Source organism: Sus scrofa, chromosome 9, assembly GCF_054392235.1.
Source record: "Sus scrofa isolate SSC_HxYL_T2T_F1_AM1 chromosome 9, Sscrofa_HxYL_maternal_Yorkshire_Landrace_v2.0, whole genome shotgun sequence".
NCBI lineage: Eukaryota > Metazoa > Chordata > Mammalia > Artiodactyla > Suidae > Sus > Sus scrofa.
In genome coordinates this window covers 101,542,822-101,565,920 of record NC_139391.1, presented here as the reverse complement: position 1 = coordinate 101,565,920, position 23,099 = coordinate 101,542,822, and the positions used below count along the sequence as shown (strand labels likewise).

General features: G+C 36.3%; 1 protein-coding gene across 1 annotated transcript in view; it reads right to left on the bottom strand.

Moving 5' to 3' along the window:
* Positions 1-11,031: 11,031 nt before the first annotated feature.
* LOC146400050 (uncharacterized) overlaps positions 11,032-23,099 on the bottom strand; it is a 260,931-nt gene continuing 248,863 nt past the window's right edge. Inside the window, exons 15-16 of the mRNA XM_084977290.1 lie at positions 12,998-13,163; positions 11,032-12,906 (exon numbers count right to left, since the gene is read on the bottom strand). The gene's annotated coding sequence lies outside the window, so the exon portion shown is untranslated. The remainder of the gene's footprint in view (positions 12,907-12,997; positions 13,164-23,099) is intronic.

The window sequence follows — 23,099 nt, the reverse complement described above, 5'->3', positions numbered from 1 at the left end:
TCACACCTAGCACTAAACAGATTCCATTTTAATAAAATTAAAATAATGATTACTACAATAATAAAATGTTAATTGGTTATTTTCTATATACTAAGCTTCATGCAAGGCACATTCACATATAATTCCATTTGACCCAGACAACAGCCCAATGTGATAAAATTCATTTTTATTGCCATTTACACATAAGAAGAATCTTGGCACAGACGTAAAGTAATTTGCCTGAGGTGAAACACTGGTCAGTAACAGAACTGCCATTTTATACCTAGTCTCCAGGGCCCATGTTCCAAATACTACATTTGTCTTCTTGGAAAATATTATATAGATAAGACTTCATAATGACTTCCAAGTCATTATACTAACAGGAACTTTAATAAATTTTAATATGGAAATATGTATAGGTTTACAATAAAAAACCTTTCAAGGCAATCGGTTCTTTGGTTGACAACCGACCGGACTCTATGACTGAGATGGAACTCACCAGATAAAACCCTCCATCCAAGGTTGTGTCAGATGGCAGCACACACTCAATTCATTCCCCCTCAGAACAGGGTATCCAGCTGCACAAATTTTAGTGATTTGTTTAGTTGACTAGATACTGGCCCTTGAAAGCTGTTAGGTATGACTAGAATCTTCTGAGCTTGGTAATCAGGTACAACACTAGAGTTAAGTACGGTAGACAACATTATAAAAGAACAAGTTTCTAAGGAACTAAGCAAATAGGTGTTTTTTCTATTAACAACCTTTATTTCTTATTGCAAAGTGCAATAGTTGTGCAACAAATAGGTATTTTAAGAAAAATTGTCAGATAATAGTTATTCTTATTTGCATAAATACATACATACATATATGCATACACATTCACTTACACATTTCTAGTTATGGTTGCAGGAGAAGAAAGAAATTTCCAAGAAAGGATTTAAGGGTAATAAGTCACTTACAAATAGTTACTGATGTTTATATTATTTTGTCAGCAAGATTCCAACATTTTCAAACAATGTAACCACTAATGTACCTAAAAGGAAAAAAATACATTTTATATTCAGTCCATTATTGGACTTAGTATGAGACCCATAATAAATGCCATAAACTACACTAAAGAAGTTATTCATCCACTGGCTTTTTAAATCTCATCGTAGAATTTAAGACCACCCATATTTTTTGTCTTCCTATCAAGAAGGAATCTAATTTTTTCAAGATCAAAAAAAAAAAAAAATGAGGGAAAGGAAAAAGGGAAGGAAGGAAGGAGGAAAGTAAGTTATTAATTCAATGTAATATTTTTTCAACTTCTCTTTATTTCAGTCTTGAATCCTCTTTAATTTTCTCTATGATCTCCATTGCTATTTAACTACTGCTGCTAAAGCTAGACCCAAACTAGTTGGCATGAAGTAATTTTGTCAATAAATATTTGAGAGTGTGATATTTGCAAGGCCCTCATACAGCTTATGCTATTTAGGAACCAAAGATTAGTTTCTTTCTGTTAATTATTAGGGTCCTTTTTCTTTTGTTCACTTTGACTCTATGGAGTATGAATAGCCAATATGTAAGCATAAAATGCAGAAAACAATGGTATCCCATTATAAGAGGAAAAGGAAGGATTTATATAAAGTCAATGAAATTATCCATCAGTCAGTTGGCAAGAAACTAAGCAAAAAAGCCAAATATTTTGTAATATTTCATAGTATCTTCAATTGTCATATAGTTGGAGGATGGATATAAAATTTTATATATAACATAAAGCTGCCATCAACTCAGTGAATGTACCTGTTTCACATTAAAAGAAATGGAAACAAACACTAAATTTAAAGTTGTGAAGAATCTGACAAAAAACCAGAATATTCAAAATAAATCAAATTTTGGCTATGAAAGTAAATCTTAGACTTCAAAGGAATCACAATGGCCAAAGAAAAAAACCTGGCAGAAGTCCTATGAAACCTCTTTTCCCCCAAGGACTTCCTTTCCTTAACACCATTCCAAAAAACCATGTACGGATGAGAGAAAAAAAATCCACCGGGGGGGGGGGGTACGACAAAAAAGCACCATGATGTTGAACCTACTAGTGAGATCCCAAAGATGAAATAAGAAATCTAAACTCATTATTTCATGTCACTTTTGGTTAGCTTTACTATAATTTCTAAAAATGGTTTGGCAAAATTATTATTGTGCATGAGCCAGATTTAAAATAAGGCAAGATTTCAGGTATAGTGCCTTTTTCTTTGAATCTACTGTTTCATTACTGGGACCATTTTTTAATGGGCAGTAAGAGAGGTTATTTGTGTTACCAGGTAGTTGTGGCTCATGTTGTCCCAGTACATAACACTAGCACCATGTGGAGGCCAAGACTGGTACTACATGCTTTGAATTGTAAATGAAACCACATTACAAGCCTATTTGTGCTCAAAATTTGTTTCCTATTAGAAAATAAAGTGCTTTATCCAATGATAATGTGACACTTTATATTCTGAGCATTGACACTTTTCATGGCTGATGGAATGGGTCATGCCAGTTACAGAAAAGTAATTTAAATGTTCTTTATAGAACATTTAAGAACACAAAGACTTCTGTTCAGAAACTATTTCTTAACAGGAGGCTTAGAATTTTGAAGAGATGACCATAAATATGTCAGAAACAAAGGTAATAAATAGGAAAATATCTCTTGTGAAAGTGTGTTGACTAAAATTTAGCAAACTCCATTGAAAATTTAAGAGTTTGGAGAAGTCTAAGTTTAGTTTTCTCTGATTTTATGACTATTATGTCTTATACCTAAAGCATCTCAAATGCTACTATTACGATGGAACAATAATGTAATTGCATATAAATATGTCTTTATATAATCCCATGTTTATACTAGGTAATAAATAACACAAAAATATGAACAGAAACTATCAACTAAATCCCAACCTCATTCAATTTGCTTGCAAAAAATATAACCACATAAAACAATGTCTTTCCCCAGAGATCTACACAGAAAGACTATTTCCAGCTAGAATTTCACTTTGTATTAGATAGGACTGAGAAATTAGCATGTTTTCAAGGATAAATTAATGTATGTGCAGAGAGCTCTGCCTAAAATTAGTTGTAGGAGAATTTTAGTAAATTGCTTAATGATCTGAAGATGGATCACTTATCATTGTAGGAAAGGTATAAAAGTTGAATTTTCATAAAAACTACACTTTCAATGAAATTTTAATAGCTAAGCATGAAAAGCTAATTTGTGCATCATACCCTCACAATAAACTTGATAAGCTTTATCCAAGGCTAAAATACAAGAAACAATAATGTGTGTTGCAAATAAAGGTGAAAATCAAATGAAAGATTTACTAATTGATGCCTGTTCTAAAATAAAAGGTGTACTTTACCAATTATTTCCAATGAAGTAAGATTAACAGCATTAAAAATATGGCATGCCATCCATTTTCCCCCTAAATGCCTGATTAAAAATTAGGCTAATTTTCTTGAATTCCAAGAGTGTTTTCCTAAAGTTTTTAACTATAATGACATTAACATCTATAGAAGAGAATAATTCAAATATAATTTCCCCCATTCTGAATAAGTAAATTGTTTCTCCTAGAATTTCCTGTCATTCTTATATTTTAGTTCACAATTCCTTGCATCAATTTAACCCTTTTCTAAAGAGTAAATAATGCCTCTCTATTAGATAATTCCCAATCATATATAGAAAAATGCAATAACATTTCCTATCTTAAAAAAAAAACCCTTCCCTTCACCAATCCTCCAACTAGAGATCCATTTCTGAGTGCTATTTATGGTTAAATTCCTTCAAAATATTGGTTACAGACTGTCTTCACACGTTGGCCTCTCATTTTCTCTGGAATACACTCTATCAGTTTGAATTAGGTTTGTTTTCAGGTGGTGGAAAATGCAAAACCACAGTGGCTTTATATGTGACAAATGTTACTTCTTGTAAACACAGGCTGGGGGTAGGCTGAGGGCTGATGCAGCAGAATAAGGAGCTACTACTTAACAACTAATATGAGCTTTCCTACCTTTTCGCTTATCCATCCTCCCTCTCACAGACTAAACTCCAACAGAACATCTTTGCAGCTGAAAATAATTAGGAATTAATGAAGAAGGACATGCCCTCTGCATTTAAGGGCACTTGCTAGAAACCTTCATATTCCTGAGCTCTTAATTTGTGAGTGCCCAGGATTCAAACCTTCAACCTCCTCTACCTATACTCACCCCCTCTCTGGTGGATTTGCAGCAGATAAACTTGGCTAAGCTGAGCTACCTTTCCTAGAATTCCCTTTCTTGCCTGTTTCCATTTAGGTTGAACCAAAGGGGAAACTTCTGGGAGATTTGGAGGGTGGAAAGAAAACAAGAGTCATTTTGTAACATACGTATTTTCTTTTTTTTTTTTTTTTTGGTCTTTTTGCTATTTCTTGGGCCGCTCCCGCGGCATATGGAGGTTCCCAGGCTAGGGGTTGAATTGGAGCTGTAGCCACCGGCCTACGCCAGAGCCACAGCAACGCAGGATCCAAGCCACGTATGCAACCTACACCACAGCTCATGGCAACGCCGGATCCTTAACCCACTGGGCAAGGGCAGGGACCGAACCCGCAACGTCATGGTTCCTAGTCGGATTCGTTAACCACTGCGCCACGACGGGAACTCCCCATAGGTATTTTCTTATATTTGCACCTGCAACTGCCACACCTTCCCAGGAACCTCCTACACCTTTTCTGTCTTCTGGATCAGGTGCATGTGTTTAACTCCATGACTTAAGGCTTTTGCTGGAAACCCACAACATCAAGGTCACAGGCAACCACTGCCGACAGGAGTTTCAGTCTTTCCTCATTGGGTTCCAGTTCATACTCATGGTCTCCAGCTTGTAATTCCTCTCTCACTTTACATTCATCTTGTCTTCTTACTGCCTGCCCTGTGTACTTCAAATTGACTTATTAACCAGCTTCCACAAATGCCAAAGTTAAATTCCTATAACAAGTCCATATATCTAAACAGTATCTAGAGGATTCTAGACATTCTCTTTCTTCCACTGGTACATCCTCTAGTAATCTCACCTAAGACCATGACTTTCCATAACACATATATGCTGAAGATCTCAAATTTACATCAATAAACTCAACCTCTGAACTCCTCCACTAAACTCAAACAGATGTGTAGGTCCAGCTATCATCTAGATTCTTTCACTTGTATGTTTAGTAAACATTTTTACCTTCACATGTTGAAAGGAGAATCATTGGTTTCTTCTTGGCCCTTCGCCTCCTCAATCTGGAAACTTGCTTCCCTCATCCCAGTAAACGGAAATGTCTCCATCCTATCCCACCAATGCTTTTCTGATCCAGATCAATTAGAATAAAGGTTAAATCCTTCTAGTAGTCTGAGCTTTTCTTGATCTGGCCCCTGCTGTGCCATCCACCTTATGTATTGTCCTCTTCTCCCTCACCCCACTGGAGCCACAATGAATTAATTCCTGGTAGTCTCCAACTTGGCTCAGCACACTCCCACTTCTGACCTTTTGCACTTGCTGTTTCCTCTGCCTAGACAGCTTTCCCCTCAGAAATCCATATCTTACATGATAATAACTCTAAATTTTTATTGCAAGTCAAAAAATTAAGAAGACGGAGTTCCCGTCGTGGTGCAGTGGTTAACGAATCCGACTAGGAACCATGAGGTTGCGGGTTCGGTCCCTGCCCTTGCTCAGTGGGTTAAGGATCTGGCGTTGCCGTGAGCTGTGGTGTAGGTTGCAGACATGGCTCGGATCCCACGTTGCTGTGGCTCTGGCGTAGGCCAGTGGCTACAGCTCTGATTGGACCCCTAGCCTGGGAACCTCCATATGCCGCGGGAGCAGCCCAAGAAATAGCAAAAAGACCAAAAAAAAAAAAAAAAAAAAATTAAGAAGACATACTTACTAAAAAATAAATGCTGGACATGATTAAATTATAATTGATAATGCTAAACACTAATTAATTACATTTCAACCATCTATAAATATCTATTGTGACATTTTTAAGTGGAATAATTTTTCATGTCTATAGAGTAAAAAGGCATGTTTTAGATCATTTTTAATACTACATAGCTGAGTACCCCTAACCAAAATAGTTTTTCTGAGCATCATTTTCTAGCATGTAATGGAGATGGTTAGAGTAAGCTTAAGCAGAATAACTAATTTGAAACTGATTTGATTATATTCAGTTATATAATTTTACATATATTAATATACACAAATTTATATATTCCCTATATTGTTTTATATTAACATTATATATTAAAATATTTAAATAAGTTCTATTCAATTTTGGTGGCTATGAAAGGATCAGTATGTTAGTTTTTTTTTTTTTCTTTCCATTTGAATAATGGGCTAAAATATTTCTTTTCCTCTTAAGAACTATCTCCTATCACGGACTTCTAGAAATAGCATTACAAATGAATAATTGATTTTTTGGGATTTAAATAACTTAACTCTTGTGTCATTCCTAATGTTCCGTTCACTCTATAGATATGGAATGTATTCTGTGTATTGCTGAAGAGGTATGGGTACCAGGCAACCCAATACTTCTCTATTCCCACTAATGAAATGGACAACTTTGCAGAAAGACAATCTCACCTCTCAGAATAAAAGCAAGTTAACATCCTACCATCAACATAGGAATAGTCTTTAACATATTTCAACAAGGTCATGATTTGAACATTTTTGAAAACTATCCTGAACAAGTAAATCTGTAGAACAAAATGTTATAAAATCTGTATCATAATTTCATTTATGGAATTTGTTTTAGGGATATGTTTCTTTGTAAATATAAGCTCATCCAGAGATTTAAAAAAGAAATATCTAATACTTATATGTTGGGATAATGATATTATTCTTACTAAATTTATATTCCTTGCTTAGATGGCATTTTCCTTAAAAGCTTAAGAACATACTTATCTCAAATACTACACACTGAATAAGGTTAAGTCTTATAACATTATGTTGTAATAATATACTAATACTTAAAAGTAAAGAAATTTTAGGGGTGATGGCCCTAGAAAAGACAAAAATAATAATAATAATAATAAAGCTTCAAAGTTTATCTCTTCCTCCTCCAACAAGATACTTGGAATTTCCCACCACTCTGGTCTAGGCTGAGACAGCAGCCACAGACTGCATCATGGTCAATCCCCATCCTTCCCAAAAGCAACTACTTATTCTGCTTCTTAAAAACTGCTATTATGGAGCTTATACCTTTTGAACTAACCACTCTCTCCCCACTGATGCTGCTACAACCTCATCATTACTTCAATCTTTCATCAAAGACTATGGCACCAGTTCATGGTATTAGAAGGACTTCAGTGTTCAAATGAATGACTTAAAACAGCAACACTTTCAATTCCTTGACACTGCACTTACCAAAGTAAGATATGCTTCTCCTTAAGCAACAATATCATGTTATCACCAGGGTATTTTTACTACCAAAATGCCTAGTTTCAAGAGTATTAATTCTGTAATCATCCTCTGGGCAAAACTTCCTCTACTTCAAGTTTAATTTCTCCGCACTGTAGTTCCTAATCCTTCTGTCCACTGAGCGGTCAAGAATTTAGCTTTTGCACCCATGGGTCTCTGTGGTAACTACTCAACTCTGCCTTTGTAATGCAAAAATAGTTGTGGACAATATGTAAACAAACTGACAGGTATGTGTTAGAAAGCTTTTTTCTAAAGACATTGAATCTTGAATTTCTTAACATATTTACATGCCTCAAAATATCTGCCTTTCCAATTTCTTCAGCCACTTTGCAATGTAAAAATCTTTTTTGAGCTGAAGTCTGTACAAAAATAGGGCTAGATTTGGCCTCTGGGCTGTACTTTGCAACCTCCGTTACACCTCATCAGGACTTTTGATGATTCACCTTTTGATTGTCTTCCAGTTCAACAGCCTTCTAATGTCTTTAGTTCTCTCTTTATCCTGCTTTGATTCTAAGATTGCCCTATTTGAATAATGCTACTGCCAATAAGCTAACTTCTTAGTCCCTTTCTTTTATTCTTCAATCATATGGCGAAACTCCAGCCTTGGATTAACTTGATTACCCGTTTTCTCCATGGCCAAACCCCAAGCAGCTGAGCAGAAAAGTCATGGACGGGAGGAAAGATGTTCCACTAAAGATAACCACACTCTCTTAATTGGGCTCACGTTACTCCCAGCAATCTCTTCTCAATACTTTGTTCCAAAGATTTTTCCTCTCCAAGGTGAAATCAATCCTTCCTTCAGGTCCTCCCTTAGCCATAACAGATATCTGGATGTCTATTTCACAGAAAAAGCTAGAAATGTACTGCACACATGCTTTATGTTTTCTTCCTGGCTAAATTAGTTGTGGTGCCCATCCTTCATCTGCCTTTAGTATATCCATCTGTAAACTAGACCCTAGCTCTTTCAATCTCCTACGAGTTTTACATTACCAATTGTTCCTTCCCTCTTTCAATTGTTCTTAAATGTTTAAATGTGCTCAGGCCTCTCAACTTAAAAAAGAAAAATCAGTCTTCCTTCAAAAATCTCATTCCCTGTACTATTTCTTTTCTTGTTATAGCAATTATCCTAAGTCCCCTTTCTCTTTTTTCCTATAGTCTGGCCTCCACTCCCATCAGAGCACCAAAGCTGAGTGATATTTTCCATGTCACCAAATCACCACTCATTTTTTAACTCATTAAAAAAAAATTAAGCCCCCCCCAAAAAAAACCCCTAAAAAACCAAGATCAAATGCTTATAAGATTTATCACATTCTCTTAACCATGTCTTTCTGTCCATTTAAGACCTACTTTCTCAATTTCCTATTTTATTAACATGTAATTCTCAATAGAAGAATGTTCTGAGCATGCATTTCTAAAAATCACCATCAATATTCTTTTCACACCATCCTTAGAAATAGCAACACATCACGATGGATTTCTGCCTGAGTGTACTGCTGAGGTACGCTGGGATCTCAAACTCAAAGGCTTAAAAAACAACACGTCCATTGTCTCATAGTTTCTGGCATAGCTTCACCAGGACCTCTGTTTTGGGTCTCAAAAGGCTGCATTCATAGTTTCCACCAAAGCTGAAGTCTCATCTCAGACAACATTAGGGAAAGACGCACTCCCAAATTCACTCAGGTTATTGGTAGAATTCAGCTTCTCGAGACTGTTAGAGCTTCAGTTTCTTACAAGCTGTCCCCAATAGCTGCCCTAAGGCCTAGAGGCTCCCACAGAGGTTCTTGTCATGTAGGATTTCCCAACATGGTCACTAGCTTCCTCAAAGTGAGCAAGAGAGAAGGGGGACATCAACAAGATGCTAGTGCAATCTCATAAAACATAGTCACCCAATCAGTACACATAAACTTGTACGTCCTATCACGTTGGCCATATTCTAGTGCAATATCCTATAGTTGCATCATCTAGGAGATGGAAATGCACTCCGAATCTAGAGAGGCATATTATGCTTAAAGGGAAACTTTAAATGTCCGTTTCATGAGATGTGAGCACTTCCTATTTGATGTTCATCCTATGCTTTAAACAGCTATTGGAGTTCCCATCATGGCGCAGTGGAAATGAATCTGACTAGGAACCATGAGGTTGTGGGTTCGATCCCTGGCCTCCCTCAGCGGGTTAAGGATCCAGCGTTGCTATGAGCTGTGGTGTAGGTCACAGATGAGGCTTGGATCTGGTGTTGCTGTGGCTGAGGCATAGGCCAGCAGCAACAGCTCCGATTAGACCCCTAGCCTGGAAACCTCCATATGCTGCAGGTGCGGCCCTAAAAAGACAAATAAATAAATAAATAAATAAATAAATAAATAAATAAACAGCTATCTCTTGAAGCCTTCCATTTTAAAGGGTTCTCAATTAGTTATCAGTAATCTTTTGAAAAAAAAAAGGTAACAAAAAAGATAATTTTCAGATCTCAATATATTGAAAAAAATACTTTGGTCATACTCACTTTGGTTATTTTATAATTTTGTTGAGAAAGTCTCTATGCAAAACCAGTCTGTCTGCTGTTGTCTTTCATAGGTACACACTCTAACCAATTTGTGACTAAAGTTACAGCTGACCCAATAATTTGCTGTTCTTATAAATATAATGACATTCTTATGGAAGTATTTATAATTATATCTTGCACATCATTGTAGAGTGTTAGCTTGCCCACTTATTGAAGGACCTTTTATTAAAATGTGTTTTATCTGTAAAGCAATCCTCCCAGAATAAATTTCAAGAATAGGAAATAGTTTCTGTAATTTTAAATTTCTCCTCTATATTTTTTAATATATTCTATAAGTACACACTATATGCATAACAATGGACATTTCCTTTTCATGGCTGTCTTATTTGATTATCTTTTGTTATTGACCTTAATATGATTTGCAGGTGTTTGAGACTAGATTCACTCTATTTGCAATTCTATATTTCACTTCTCAAATATCCTATTACTTCTACATAAAAAGTCACCTTATGGAAAATTACTCTGTTAGAAAATAGCGATCACCAAATTATAGCCAATGGACTAAAGCAGCCCAGAGTAAGCTATGAACGATTTTACATTTTTAAATGGTGGAAAAAAATCAAAACAGGAATAATAGTTCATGACACATGAAAATTAAATTGAATGAAAATTTCAGTGTTTGCAGATGCAGTTATTATTGGAACACAAGCATAAACAATCGTCTCCATATTATCTGTGACTGCTTCTACACTACAAGTGCAGGGTTGAGCAGTTGCAACACCAATAAAATGGCCAACAAAGTCCAAAATACATACAATCGGGCCACTCATAGGGAGTTTGCTAACCTTGATCAAGATTTTCGCTTCTCAAATTTTGTATGTATACAAATCACAAAGGGGATCTTCTGAAAGTATAGATTTTGATTGCCAGGGCCTGAAATTCTGCATTTTAAACAGGCTCCAGGTGATGTTAATGCTGCTGGTCCATGAACCCCACTCTGAGTAGCAAAGCCCTGGATGACCACTTCAATGTAACACATAAAATGTACTAGTTATACTCAAAAAAATGTTTTTAAAAATACATCATTTCCAGGACATTTTCCATTGTATTTGTGCATGTGTGTTAGAACACCCTTTTATTGAAAATCAATAAAAATGGTTGTGGACAGATTGTAAGTTAGGATAGAGAAAAAATATAATGAAATAAATAGAGCACCGATTTACAGTAAACTTTTAGTGAGAAAAATTTAAATGTTTTAGCATAAAGTATTCAATACACTGATATATACTAGTAGATTATTTTTTCTAATATAGTAATTCATGTAATATTAGAAGAACTTCACATGCTACAGTCCTACAAAGATATTAAAATGTACAGTTCTAACATCCTAGTAATAAATGTGCATCTGAAGTCTATAGTAATTATTAGGTTATAATTGCTTATTTCCCCTTTTGAGAAAATTATCTCAAACGAGGTTAAAAATCACAAAGAAAATAGTTCTGGTAGATTACTGAAAGTATTCAGTATATGTCATAAAATTGGCCCTAAGCCTCTCTTTCTCAGTATTGATAGAGGGACAAAGTAGGCCATTGTGTTGGAAGGACTTTCCCAGGGAGGAACTAAGGGGTTACAAGCTCTGCTGTGTGGCATGCTCTCTGTTTGGATTCGCCCCTCTTTCTAAATTGCTTCCGTTCCCCTTAGGCTGGTATGGCAAAGATGAGTTTGTGATTACCTCTTCTTGGGAGGTCCTTTTGTAAGATCCTAGCATAACCAGGGAAAGGGCACCTGGGGTGGCGAATGTGTAGCAGCTCTTCTCTAAACCTTAGGGAGCAATAGCCTTTTACTTGAGTGGAGATTCTTTGCCTCTTTGCCAGCAGGGAAGGGTGCTCTGAGGAAAAAGATCAGGAAAAATGCCACTGAGACTAATTCTAGTCTAGACTTTAAGCTAGGGAAATAGTGTAATTCCCAGAGTATTTTGGGATTAAATTCCTAGTAATAAAAACAAACATACACATAAATTTACACTTCCATTTACACTGTAGTGGCATTCCTAGAAAATCTGGTATATTTAGAAACATGCTCTAAATACTTTTTTGTTTATGTATAAAACAGCATGAGATTCTAAGTTCAGATAATTATAAATAGGTATTTTGAGTATATGAATGTTAAGCAAAATATTTCAAAGTTATGTGAGAAATCTCTTCTTGTGCCAAACTATTCTTGTATTGCCATATGGCTGTCATCCCTGGCTGTTGGCCACTAAGTGCTACTGGTGTCCCTCCATCATTGTGAAAACCAAAACTGTGCCCACAAATCCCAAATGTCCCTTGGTCATACAAAACCCATTAAGGTTTGCTTCTACAGAGCAAAGAATCTGAATGAATACCAATGAGGATGAAGATAACAGTAAAACAGATTTTTCAGGATATACTACCTTAATTCTTCTAGCAATGCGTTTATCTCAGCTATTTAAATTAGTATCCTTTTCAAAAGCACAAGAGTGTACATTCTTGTACACTCAGTGTGCTCCAAGCCAGTGACTGCTTTGGGGATGATATTGGAAGGCAGTAATCTCATACTTCCTCCAAATCTTCTAGAAATAGATGAGAAGGCTGAGTCAGGCAAGGAGATGCCCCAGGACCTGAGAAACCCAGAGGGAACCCACCTTCCAAGAAAGGACTGAGCCAGGTAGAATGCTTCAAAACTATAACACTGAGTTGAGCAAAGTGGAAAACTTGGAAGCTGCCATGCACTTCAACGGAAAAGCCGCTGAGCTCAATCCTGCTGCCACCTAGCTGTAGCCCCAGGCCTACTCGGAAACTGCAGGCAGCAGAATCCACAGTTGACAGAACAGCTCCAATGTCAGACCGACAGTGTCAGCAACGTAGACCAGAAGGAATGGCTGTCCATCTGTCCCAGGGCCACAGTGTCCTTCCAGGCCAATTGAAAGCTTATCGCATTTTGCTGTTTTCTCCTGATGGACCTCCCAAGAGAGAAAATGGAAAAGAAATTGGGCATGCATGTTTAAAAAAAGAGAAAAAAAAATCATTCAGATATACTTAATAATGGCTTACCTAGCTATTCAATTCATTTCTGGCATTTTGATTTGCTTCGCAGTCTTCTATGCCTATCTCATTCTGGGCTTAGTTAACAGCTACTTTACTTCTTCCATTCAGTATCTACCAAGCAGGTGTCTCTGTGCCTAGTATGGTGATTAGCATTTTCTTAATCTGTGTTAGCCTTTAAATCAGAACAGGATTATCTGATTAGGTTATCTACTAGCGAGAAATTGAATCCTTTCTTTCTTAATGAGTGTGTTCTAATTCTATAAATCGATCAGTCTCATTTCACAGTTTATTTCCACTCATTCTATGAAAATTGTAAATTTCATCCATCTAAAATCCTTCACCTCCTGTTGGTATCTGGTCTTATTCCTTTACATTTTAAGTGGATTGCTCTTTGAAGATCTGGTTTAAATTTCTATTAAACAAGAGGCACCTGAATGAGTAGCGTAAGAAACCGATTATAATGCTTTCTTTATGGAATATTATATTTTCTGGGAAATAAGCCAGAGTCTGATCTAACTCATCTCCAGCACTTTTAGTTTTGAATACTTTACCACATATTGCCTTGCAAAACCTGCAAACAGTAATAAAATTTATTCTTCCCAAATAAAATGATTTGCATTTAAATATATTTATTAACAACCCTATAGAACTATCTGTGAGAGTTAGAAGAGTTTTAATTCCTTTTTCCAATTCCTAAATTGTGACCAAAGGCTTTTTTGAGAAACTACCACTCTTATTGAGTTTAATACTTTTCCTCTTTTTCTTCCATCATAGAATGGCTATTAAATCAAATGAGTTCCAAGGCAAGAGTGGTTTCTATCTAAATGGAGAGTTGGAGTAACTTTTTTCCTTTGTGTAATTTAGAATTGGGTTCCTAGGTTGATTCATAAGTCTAAGAATGGCAGGATTTTTTTTTTTTTTTTTTTTTTTTTTTTTTTACATTTGTAAGGCAGAAGTCCCTTCAACAATTTCAAAAGCACTGTAAATGACTACCTTTGACAACCTGGAGGCCAAGGAAGTTCTCATAGCTCTGAAAATGGAAACAGCTGGGCTGGTTAGTGGTGATGATTCAACCTGAGTCACAGGCCCACACCCAGATGGAAAGGCACGCCCTAGGGTTTTGGGGGATCCCTAAAGCCTGGGATCCCCTCTGAGACCTATCATTGCATCTGGACTGGCCCAAGTTTCACAGAGTATTTCTAGGTCCTTTAATCTTTCTTATGGTTCCCCATCCTTTTCATCATAATTTGTAGGATTCTTTATTTACATTTGCAATAAGTTCTGGTGAGTATGAGTAATTGTAGAATAGATTAAGATATACTTAGTACACACTTGACGTGAAACAGCCTCAGGCATTGACTTGCTCACAGCTTCCTTTAATCTGGATGTCTAGAGAAGTCTAGATATTTCTGGAGTCCCTAGAGGCAACAACCTTCATGTCTAACATGGGGGCAAGCAGATTTAATGAGATACAACAAACATTATACAGTTGTACTTTCCTGCCCACTCTAAAACTGTGGCTAACAATGACCAGTATTTACTTTGGCTAGAAACTGCCAATCTATGTGCTTGATCTCCATTAATACATATCACAGCTACTCTGTGAAGTGAATTTGTTTAGTATCCTCATGGTCGTGCAGCTGGTAATTGGTGGAGCCAAAAAGTGAACATAAGATATTTTATTCTAGAACCTAAGCTCTTACCAGTTGTGCTTTTTCCCCTGGATAACTGATTTAAATTTTAAGAAAGAAAAAGCATAATAACAATGGGAGAGTCATAATTTATATAACAAGCATATATTAAGCAAAAACTATACTCAAGCACTGTTCCAGTTACTCAAAACATCAACAGTGAATAAAACAGACAAATGACCTAAATAAATGAGTAAAGAGATTTTATTGTGGTGGATAATACTTGCATAGAGGGAAAAAAAGACAGGAAAAGAGAGTGGATTATGGAGATGTTAAATTTTAAATCTCCTGGTTAGTCATGATCTCTTGAGAAGGTATAATTAAAGATAATTAAAGGTCTGAAGGAAGTGAGGAAACAAGCTCTTTTCCATCTTCAATCCAACCTAACCTCCAAGGAAAATAGCATTCTAGGCCAAAGGGACAAGTTCAAAGGCCTCGAGGCACCTGGGAGCATTGCTAGGTGCCCAGGAGACCAGTGGGATGCACTTGGTAAGCAGAAGCTAAGAAGGGCAGCTGAGACCTGAGAGAGGATAAGGCTGGGAATGGGAGGCTTCCACTCTGATGAGAAGAGAAGCTCTTGTATTAGCAGAGGAGAGACATAATTGGCATCATGTTTTGAAAGGGATTACTCTGGTGTTTGCCATGTGAATAGACTGGAGGAGTGGTGGGAAGGAGTCATCACCCCAGAGACCTGTTAGGAGATGCTCACTGTATTTCAGGAGCAAGATGATGTCCCCTTGGACCAGAGAGACAATATTGAAGGTGAGGAGAAATGATTTGGATTCTGGACCTACTTTGCGGTTGGGACTGACAGGATATGCTAATCAGCTGGATAAGGGGTATGAGGTAAATAGCTGAGTTAAGCCAGAGCATCCAGAAGAATGGAGACTGATTAGCCAAGATGTAGAAAGTGGTGGATGAAGTAGTTTTAGGTGTTTTGCTAAGCAAATATGATAAAGAAAGAAAGAGACAAGGGAGTTGAAAGAGTAGGCAGATGACTGAAGAGTATAATTAGGATAAGAATGATGAAGTTAAAGTGGGCTGGAAAGGACATTGCAGAAGTGGTAAGATCAAAGACTACAGACCCCAATGAGGCTGTAGGATTGGGGGAGTCAACATGGTAAAATTGATTAAGCAACATAAACCATGGCTCACTCAAATCAAAAATTTATAAAGACATACCTTAGCCAGATTCTCTACTGAATGCCAGTTCCTGGGACTCTTACATTCCATTTCCATATTAGCTTTAGAAAACCAAGATTCCTTAAAATTATTAAGAACTAAATCATCTTAAGAGTTCCCTTGTGGTGCAGAAGGTTAAGTATCTGGCATTGTCAATACTGAGGCTCAGGTTGCTTCTATAGTGCTGGTTCAACCCCTGGCCCAGGAACTTCCACATGCTTTGGAAGGTGAAACATGTGGAAAATGATTCAGTTTTTTTGTTTGTTTTTAAACAAACAAAAAAACTGAATCATTTTCCAATTATCTAAAAATTAAAATCTTCAATGCTTAATAATTTGAGTGCCTATATGATAATATTTGGCTACTGGGGACATATTTGAAAATTTCTGGACTAAAATAGATTGCGCCACATTAGTAGTCAAAACACATCTGGGCCACAAATCATTGAATTATAAAGAGATTAAAAATTAAATAAAATGTATTAGTATACAGATTTAAAATTTCATTAATCCCATTCATCACTTTTAAAATGGATTGAACAAATATTCAAAATTTAAAATTTTAATATTAATCTAATGATTGGCAAGCTTTTATACAATCATTTTATAAATACTAAATTCTTAAAATGTAGATGATGATAAATTATATTTTCTTAAAGGATTTTTTTTTTAAATAGAAGATGTTACTGGCCACAATTTCAGTCATATAAATAATTGTTTCAGTCCTAGATGTCTCATAAGTTAATGTGAGATTGCCAGTTTACATAAGAATTCCACATGATTGATGTCTATGTTTTGCCATTTGGGGAGTTTGGAAAATGCCTGGTAGTGCCATTCTTCAGAGATATGTGTTTATTTTCTATAAATATCTGCATGCTTCATTCTCAAGCTTTTGAGTAAATATTAAGTAGAGTTTCTTTTTTTGGCCATGCCTATCGCATACAGAAGTTCTAGACCAGGAATTGAACCTGTGCCACAGCAGTGACAATATTGGATCCTCAAGCACTAGGCTACCAGGGAACTCCTTTAAGTAGATTTTCACTGCAAAAAAGTGTGAGTTCCCCCCCCAAACACTTTTTACGATGCTAATTTTATTTTTTGCTTTTTAGGGCCATACTCATGGCATAGATATGGAGGGTCCCAGGCTAGGGGTCAGATTGAAGCTGTAGCTGCCTGCCTACACCACAGCTAACCACAACACCAGATCCTTAGCCCACTGAGCAAGGCCAGGGATTGAACCCACAACCTCATTTTTCCTAGTTGGGTTTGTCACCACTGAGCCACAACAGGAACTCCTACAATGCTAATTAATCATAAAATAGAACGTGCATGGCTAGTACACATTTTTAAGACAATCTCTGCTATTTATAGTTGGTTAATATTACTCTTTTATTATTCTCTTATTTTCAAAATGATTTTATTTCTCACCACCTTACCAGCTTACTGGTGGTAGAAATGATGGAAACATGTTTGATTGAACAGCTGTACATATTCTCTATGTTGTGCTATCTATCCCACTACACGGTTTCTAGAAATATTTCTCCATAAATGTAGAGGTTACTTTACAAATTATAGATTTATAATCTTTTAGTCAAATGTGAAAGAATTTTAATTTCTTTTCCTCTTTTTATAAGACATAACTGAACATTTTTTTAAAAACAGAATTAATGTCATATGGAGGGGATGGGGAAGTTGAATTGTCTACCTCCACATATGTTCAAATGTGAGATGCCACATAGCTTACCTTTCCAAAACTTGGTCTTCCCAACCTATCAAAATACTTGCCATTTTGCCTGTTTCCACTGTGTGTCTGAAAACCCCTGCCATAGAATCTACACATTACTCTTGGAGTTTAAAATACTGACTCAGAATTATTTTACATTGTCATTATCCAGACAGAAAGCAGAAAAGTCATGGAGCGAGTAAGCATTGATCAGGTACGTTTTGCTGGACAACTTGGAAAGGAAATGATTTTGAGGAAGAGGGTGGGCCTAAGGGAGAAAGGTCCAGGTGACAGACAAGGGGACAATATGCTGGCACTTTGCATCTGTCTGTTGAAATACTCTTTTAAAGAGTAAAGGAAGACGACTTTTCTACTTTAACAATTAATGACACACTGATTCTGATACTAATGCTTTTGATTAAAATACAGCAGATAATCCATCCTTTTCACTGAGTGATTAAGATCTTGTGGTTTTTTTGGTTTTTGTTTTTTGGTTTTTTTTTGAGAAAAACTGGCTATATAATACGTTCAACAATAAATAAGAGTATAAGAAGAGGTTCAGCAATTTATATTTCTGGGACAATATAAGTGAGGTTTTTTTGGCTGCCCCCATAGCATATGGAAGTTCTTAAGCCAGGGGTCGATCGAACCTATGCACAGCAGTGACCTGAGCCATTGCAATGACAACACTGGATCCCCAACTTGCTGTAGCACAAGGGAAATCCTCCTGTGATTTTTTAACAAAAGAAAAAAAATCCTTTTTTAGGGAGGAGAACAACATGCAAGTTTAGTTTTATGAGTCAGGAATGCAGTGTAAAGGCCAAGAAAACTTGATACTACGTATAAAAATGTTATTGCAGAGTTGTTATTATTATATTATCTACCAAAACAAAATGATTTAAGATGGGCAAGGAAATACATGCTTTAAATGGGAAAATTCTTTGTGTCTAAAGAAGAAACTAGGGACATATGTTTATCTGTATTATTGTATTATATTCCAAAAGTATTATTATATTGCTATTCTTTAGAAGGCATTCTGACTTAATAAAGGACAAATGTATATCTGGCTTTTGAAAAAGTCTATTATATCTCCATTAGTGTCAATTCTTCAAGATAACACAGATTTATTTCTTTGCAGGTAAACTTGTAAGACTCTACAGACATATTTACTATGTAAAACAACTCTTAATAATAATGATGGGTTAGAAACTGTCATAAGAAGTTTCCATGTATTAGCATATTATACAAACTCTCAGGTGGATTCCATTGTGATTCTCATTTTATAGATGAGGACTGCGAGACAGAGAACCGTCAAATACCTTGCAGAAGATTGTATAATAAGCAAGAAACTCAGCTGGTGTTCACATGTGATCGGAATATACTGTGAAGGTGCCAACATGGTCAGATGCTTCAGATAGACCATTTTTAACAAGTCTAAAAGTTGTCGGCTGGCTTTTCCTATTAGCTTCAATGGGATGAAGTAGTAAAAACCAGATTTGGGTGGGTTTTGGAAAGGATTAATGTGAAGACATTAATTTTGATAAAGTGACAGATAATAATAAAATTTATTGATGGCTAAGGGCATTAATCCCTGCCGGGAGAGGAAGTGGGGGATGGATCAGGAGTTGCCAAGAGGAAATAAGACCTTTTTTGAACTTAAAAGAAAAGTAGGAGCTTTTCTAAAAGATGAAAGGCTAGAGGCCGGGGGCCAATCTGGGCTGAGGGAGTGGGATGAGCAGACGGGTTTAGAGTGGAAGGGGAAGTAGGGAAGGCTGAGGGTGGAGATCCAGGAAAGGGTAAGATTAGGGAGGCCTTGGATGGTCTGCCAAAAAGCTTTATCTTTATCCTCTATATAATAGGAGGTTTTTCTTGATTTGAAGCAGAGGCACAATATGTTTGGTTTCAGGTTTTATATAAATCACTTTGGCAGCTTAGAGGGGAATGTATTTGAGAAGGGGAGATCTGGTATTAGGAGGTTCTAGTGATGCAGGAAAAAGACTATATGATTTTAAGGGAAGTAACAATGGTGATTGGGAAAGGGGGACAGAAGTAAGTATAGACATGTAAAAGGTGAAAACATCAAGCCCTGTTCAGAAGAGTAAAGAAGGAGAGGCATCTCCTGGTTTTCTTGCCTGGATTGTGGGTGCTTGTTGGCATCAACAATAAGATGGAAAGCACATCAAGAAGTGCGAAATGATGTATGGAAATCTAGGAAAGTTGAATTTGAGGTTCCTATAGGATACACATTGGAGATAAGAGGCAAAAAATGAGATAGGTTGGAAATGCCGGGATGCATAGACGGTAAGCAGTTGTCTGGCTGTAATTTGACTATGCATTACAGTTAAAACCTCAGACTGGAGCTGGGAGACTGGATGTGAGTAGTCAGCAAGAAAAAATTCAAGAACAGAAGTTGACTGAGGAAATAACTCAGGAGACTGGTAATATTTAACTTTGAGAAAGAGGAAGAAGAGTGCAGGAGGAATAAAGACATTATGAACCAAAGGGAAAGCATGGAAGATCTAAGGAGGGACAGAGAATTTCAAGAACAAAGTAGAAATTCATTCTACGTACAAACTCAAAGCAAAACAAGAACATTTGGCTTTGACTGTGGGGTGTTGGGAGTGGTCAGTGGTTTGCTGCATGGTTCAGTCACGCTTGGTGGACACAGAAGCCAGATCATAGCTGCCTGAAAAGGGCGTGGAAAGCTTAGGATCACAAGAATCCCATATTTCTCCCAAATGATTCTCACTATGATCCTTCTTTATAGACGGCTACCATTGGTTTCTGTCGGGGTGGGAGGTTCATGACTCCCATCACCATTCTTGGCAATCTCACAACCAAAGTTTTTGAACTTAATATGCAAAATAACTTTATTTTGTAATATAATGTGGTAATTTATCAATTGGTAGTAAATTGTGATAGAGACAGTTATCATTTTATAGAAAATTATGCATAGAATCATGCTCTGTAATTTTCACCACTAGCAGAGAAAAATGTTAGACTATATATTTCATAGGTGATTTTGTCAGGTTCTGCAATTATAAGTTATCTTAGAAGTAACCAAATCTGTGCAATTGTCATTACTTCACTCAGTAATTGTCCACCTTAATTTTATAATCTGAGAATGGGATTATTTATATACTCTGACAAGTACTATGAATATTTTAAGGAAGAAATCAAAATCTTTCAGTACATGGTTTTTACGGCTCCTGTTAGGAAAACTTCCAGCTCAGTATTCAATCTTCTTCAGTCCTTAAACTAGCAGTGGAGACTAAGAGAAAGCTCAGGGCTTATGGAAACTTTAGAACATGTTACTTAGTAAGAGCTCTAGTTATACATCAATTTCCTTTTTAAAGAATGGTCCTCAAGAACAGCTGGCTCCTCCCCATCATTTTGAATAACTAGGAAATGGATTTAAGAGCATACATCTTCAAGGAAAGAGGAAAAATATGAAAGCCAAGGTGATTATTTTAGCCAGAATTTCTTCATATTTGATAAAAGATTTAGAAGCTGTAAATAATTATTTCACTGCTTTATACTTATACAGACATTTTGAAGGTCATCATTAACAACAGTGGAGAATCTATTTACAAAATCACTTAATGTTACAACAATATGTCATTAAGCTAAAGAATTATATTTCAAGTTTATTATTTTTTCACAATCAATAGAATGTCAGGATGTGCTTATCTGTGCAATTTAAACAGATATGGTGAGAATAATCACCTATTTTTATATTTTCTCAAGGAAAAACTAATTTGGTCTTAGCTGTCAACATTCTAATTTTCAGTATAATGTGAGTTAGTGTCTATCTTTATTAAAATCTCAAGGACTTCTTTAAGAAGTATAGGAAACCACCCATTTAAAATTCTAATTTTCAGTATAGTGTAAGTTACTGCCTAGCTTTATAAATTCCCAAGGATTTCTTTAAGAAATACAGGAAATCTAAAGAAAACAAGACAAAATATAGGAAATTAGACTTGCTTCCATCATTCTGACTCTAATGTCATTTGATTTCAAATTTCCGGATGTTTGACAGGACTGAAATAAGAAATGGAGTGGGGAGTACTTGCTGGCTTAAACGACTGTGAGGGCATCCTGGGTTTTAATCTGATTCACAGGAAGGAGGTGGCGGGAACGAAGCAGGTGCAGAGGTGAGATGCTGGGGTGGGTGGAATCCTGGGAGAGCTTCTGGACTGAAGGTCTAGGGCTGTGGGACTCTCTTCTGGTTTTAGCAGCTGTGCTCTGCACTGAAGGCCTGACAAGCAAGCTCCCTCCTTGGGAGGAATGGGTGGAATGTGGATTCTCCACTTTACCTTGGGCTGTGAAACCACAAGGAGCTCTTTACCATTTTGAAGACCTCAGCCAGCCAAAGGCAGTTAGGACTGGCTGGGAGAGAGTCTGATTTATGGATTTTACTCCATAAATCAGAGCGAAGATTGCACTCTTACAGCCTCACTGATCATGCAATTCTGGCATTATTTCAACACATATTTTAAAAACAAAAGCAAACAAACAACACATTGAGGAATAGGGCAGGAGGTAAAAGAGCCCATTAGCTAAAAGCGCATCTAGAAACTTGGCATGAGCCAGGTCTTGGAATCAGATCATGTTGTTGCACAAAATCGTGGTATAATCTTTAAGGACATAAAGAGTGTAAGTATGTGTAACATCTATCTAATTATTTGGAATGAAGAAAGCAAACTTAAAAGCACTATTGAGTCACAGGATTGGCATGCATTGGGTACTTAACGATGAGTTGCATAACTTGGAAGAAAGTTTTATTCCCAGGCTTCAGTTTATTTATCTAAATAATAAATATGTTTGACTAGGTATTTAAAATTCTATTATCTCAAGTTCCTGATTTTAAAATTATTAAAGCTTTTCATGATTCATAAATTGTTTTATTTATAGTTTTTATTTTTCTACTTAAAATCATCTATGCTCAATGCAAAAAAATCAAATAGAGAGCTATTAAAAATTTAAGAAAATCAGAGTTCTCTGGTGGCTCAGCAGATTAAGGATCCTGCATTGTCACTGCTATGGCTTGCGTCACTGCTGTGGCATGGATTTGATTCCTGGCCCAGGAATTTCTGCATGCTGTGAGCACAGCTTAAAAAAAAAAATTACGAAAATCTATAAACCCATCATCCTGAGAAATCTATAATAAACTTTTTTGTGTTTTTAAGTACGAGCATCTTATTATATATATATACAATTACAGTATATATATATATATATACAATTACAGTATATATATATATATATATATATATATATATATACAATTACAGTAAATTGGGATTAACTTTTCATGCTGTTTTACCACCCATTTTTGGTCTCAAAATATATTATTTATGGCGTTCCCTTCATGGCTTAGCGGTTAAGGAACCCAACTAGGATCTGTGAGGTTGCAGGTTCAATCCTTGGCCTCGCTCAGTGGGTTAAGGATCTGGTGTTGCTCTGAGCTGTGGTGTAGGTCGCAGACATGACTCAGATCTGGCTTGGCTGTG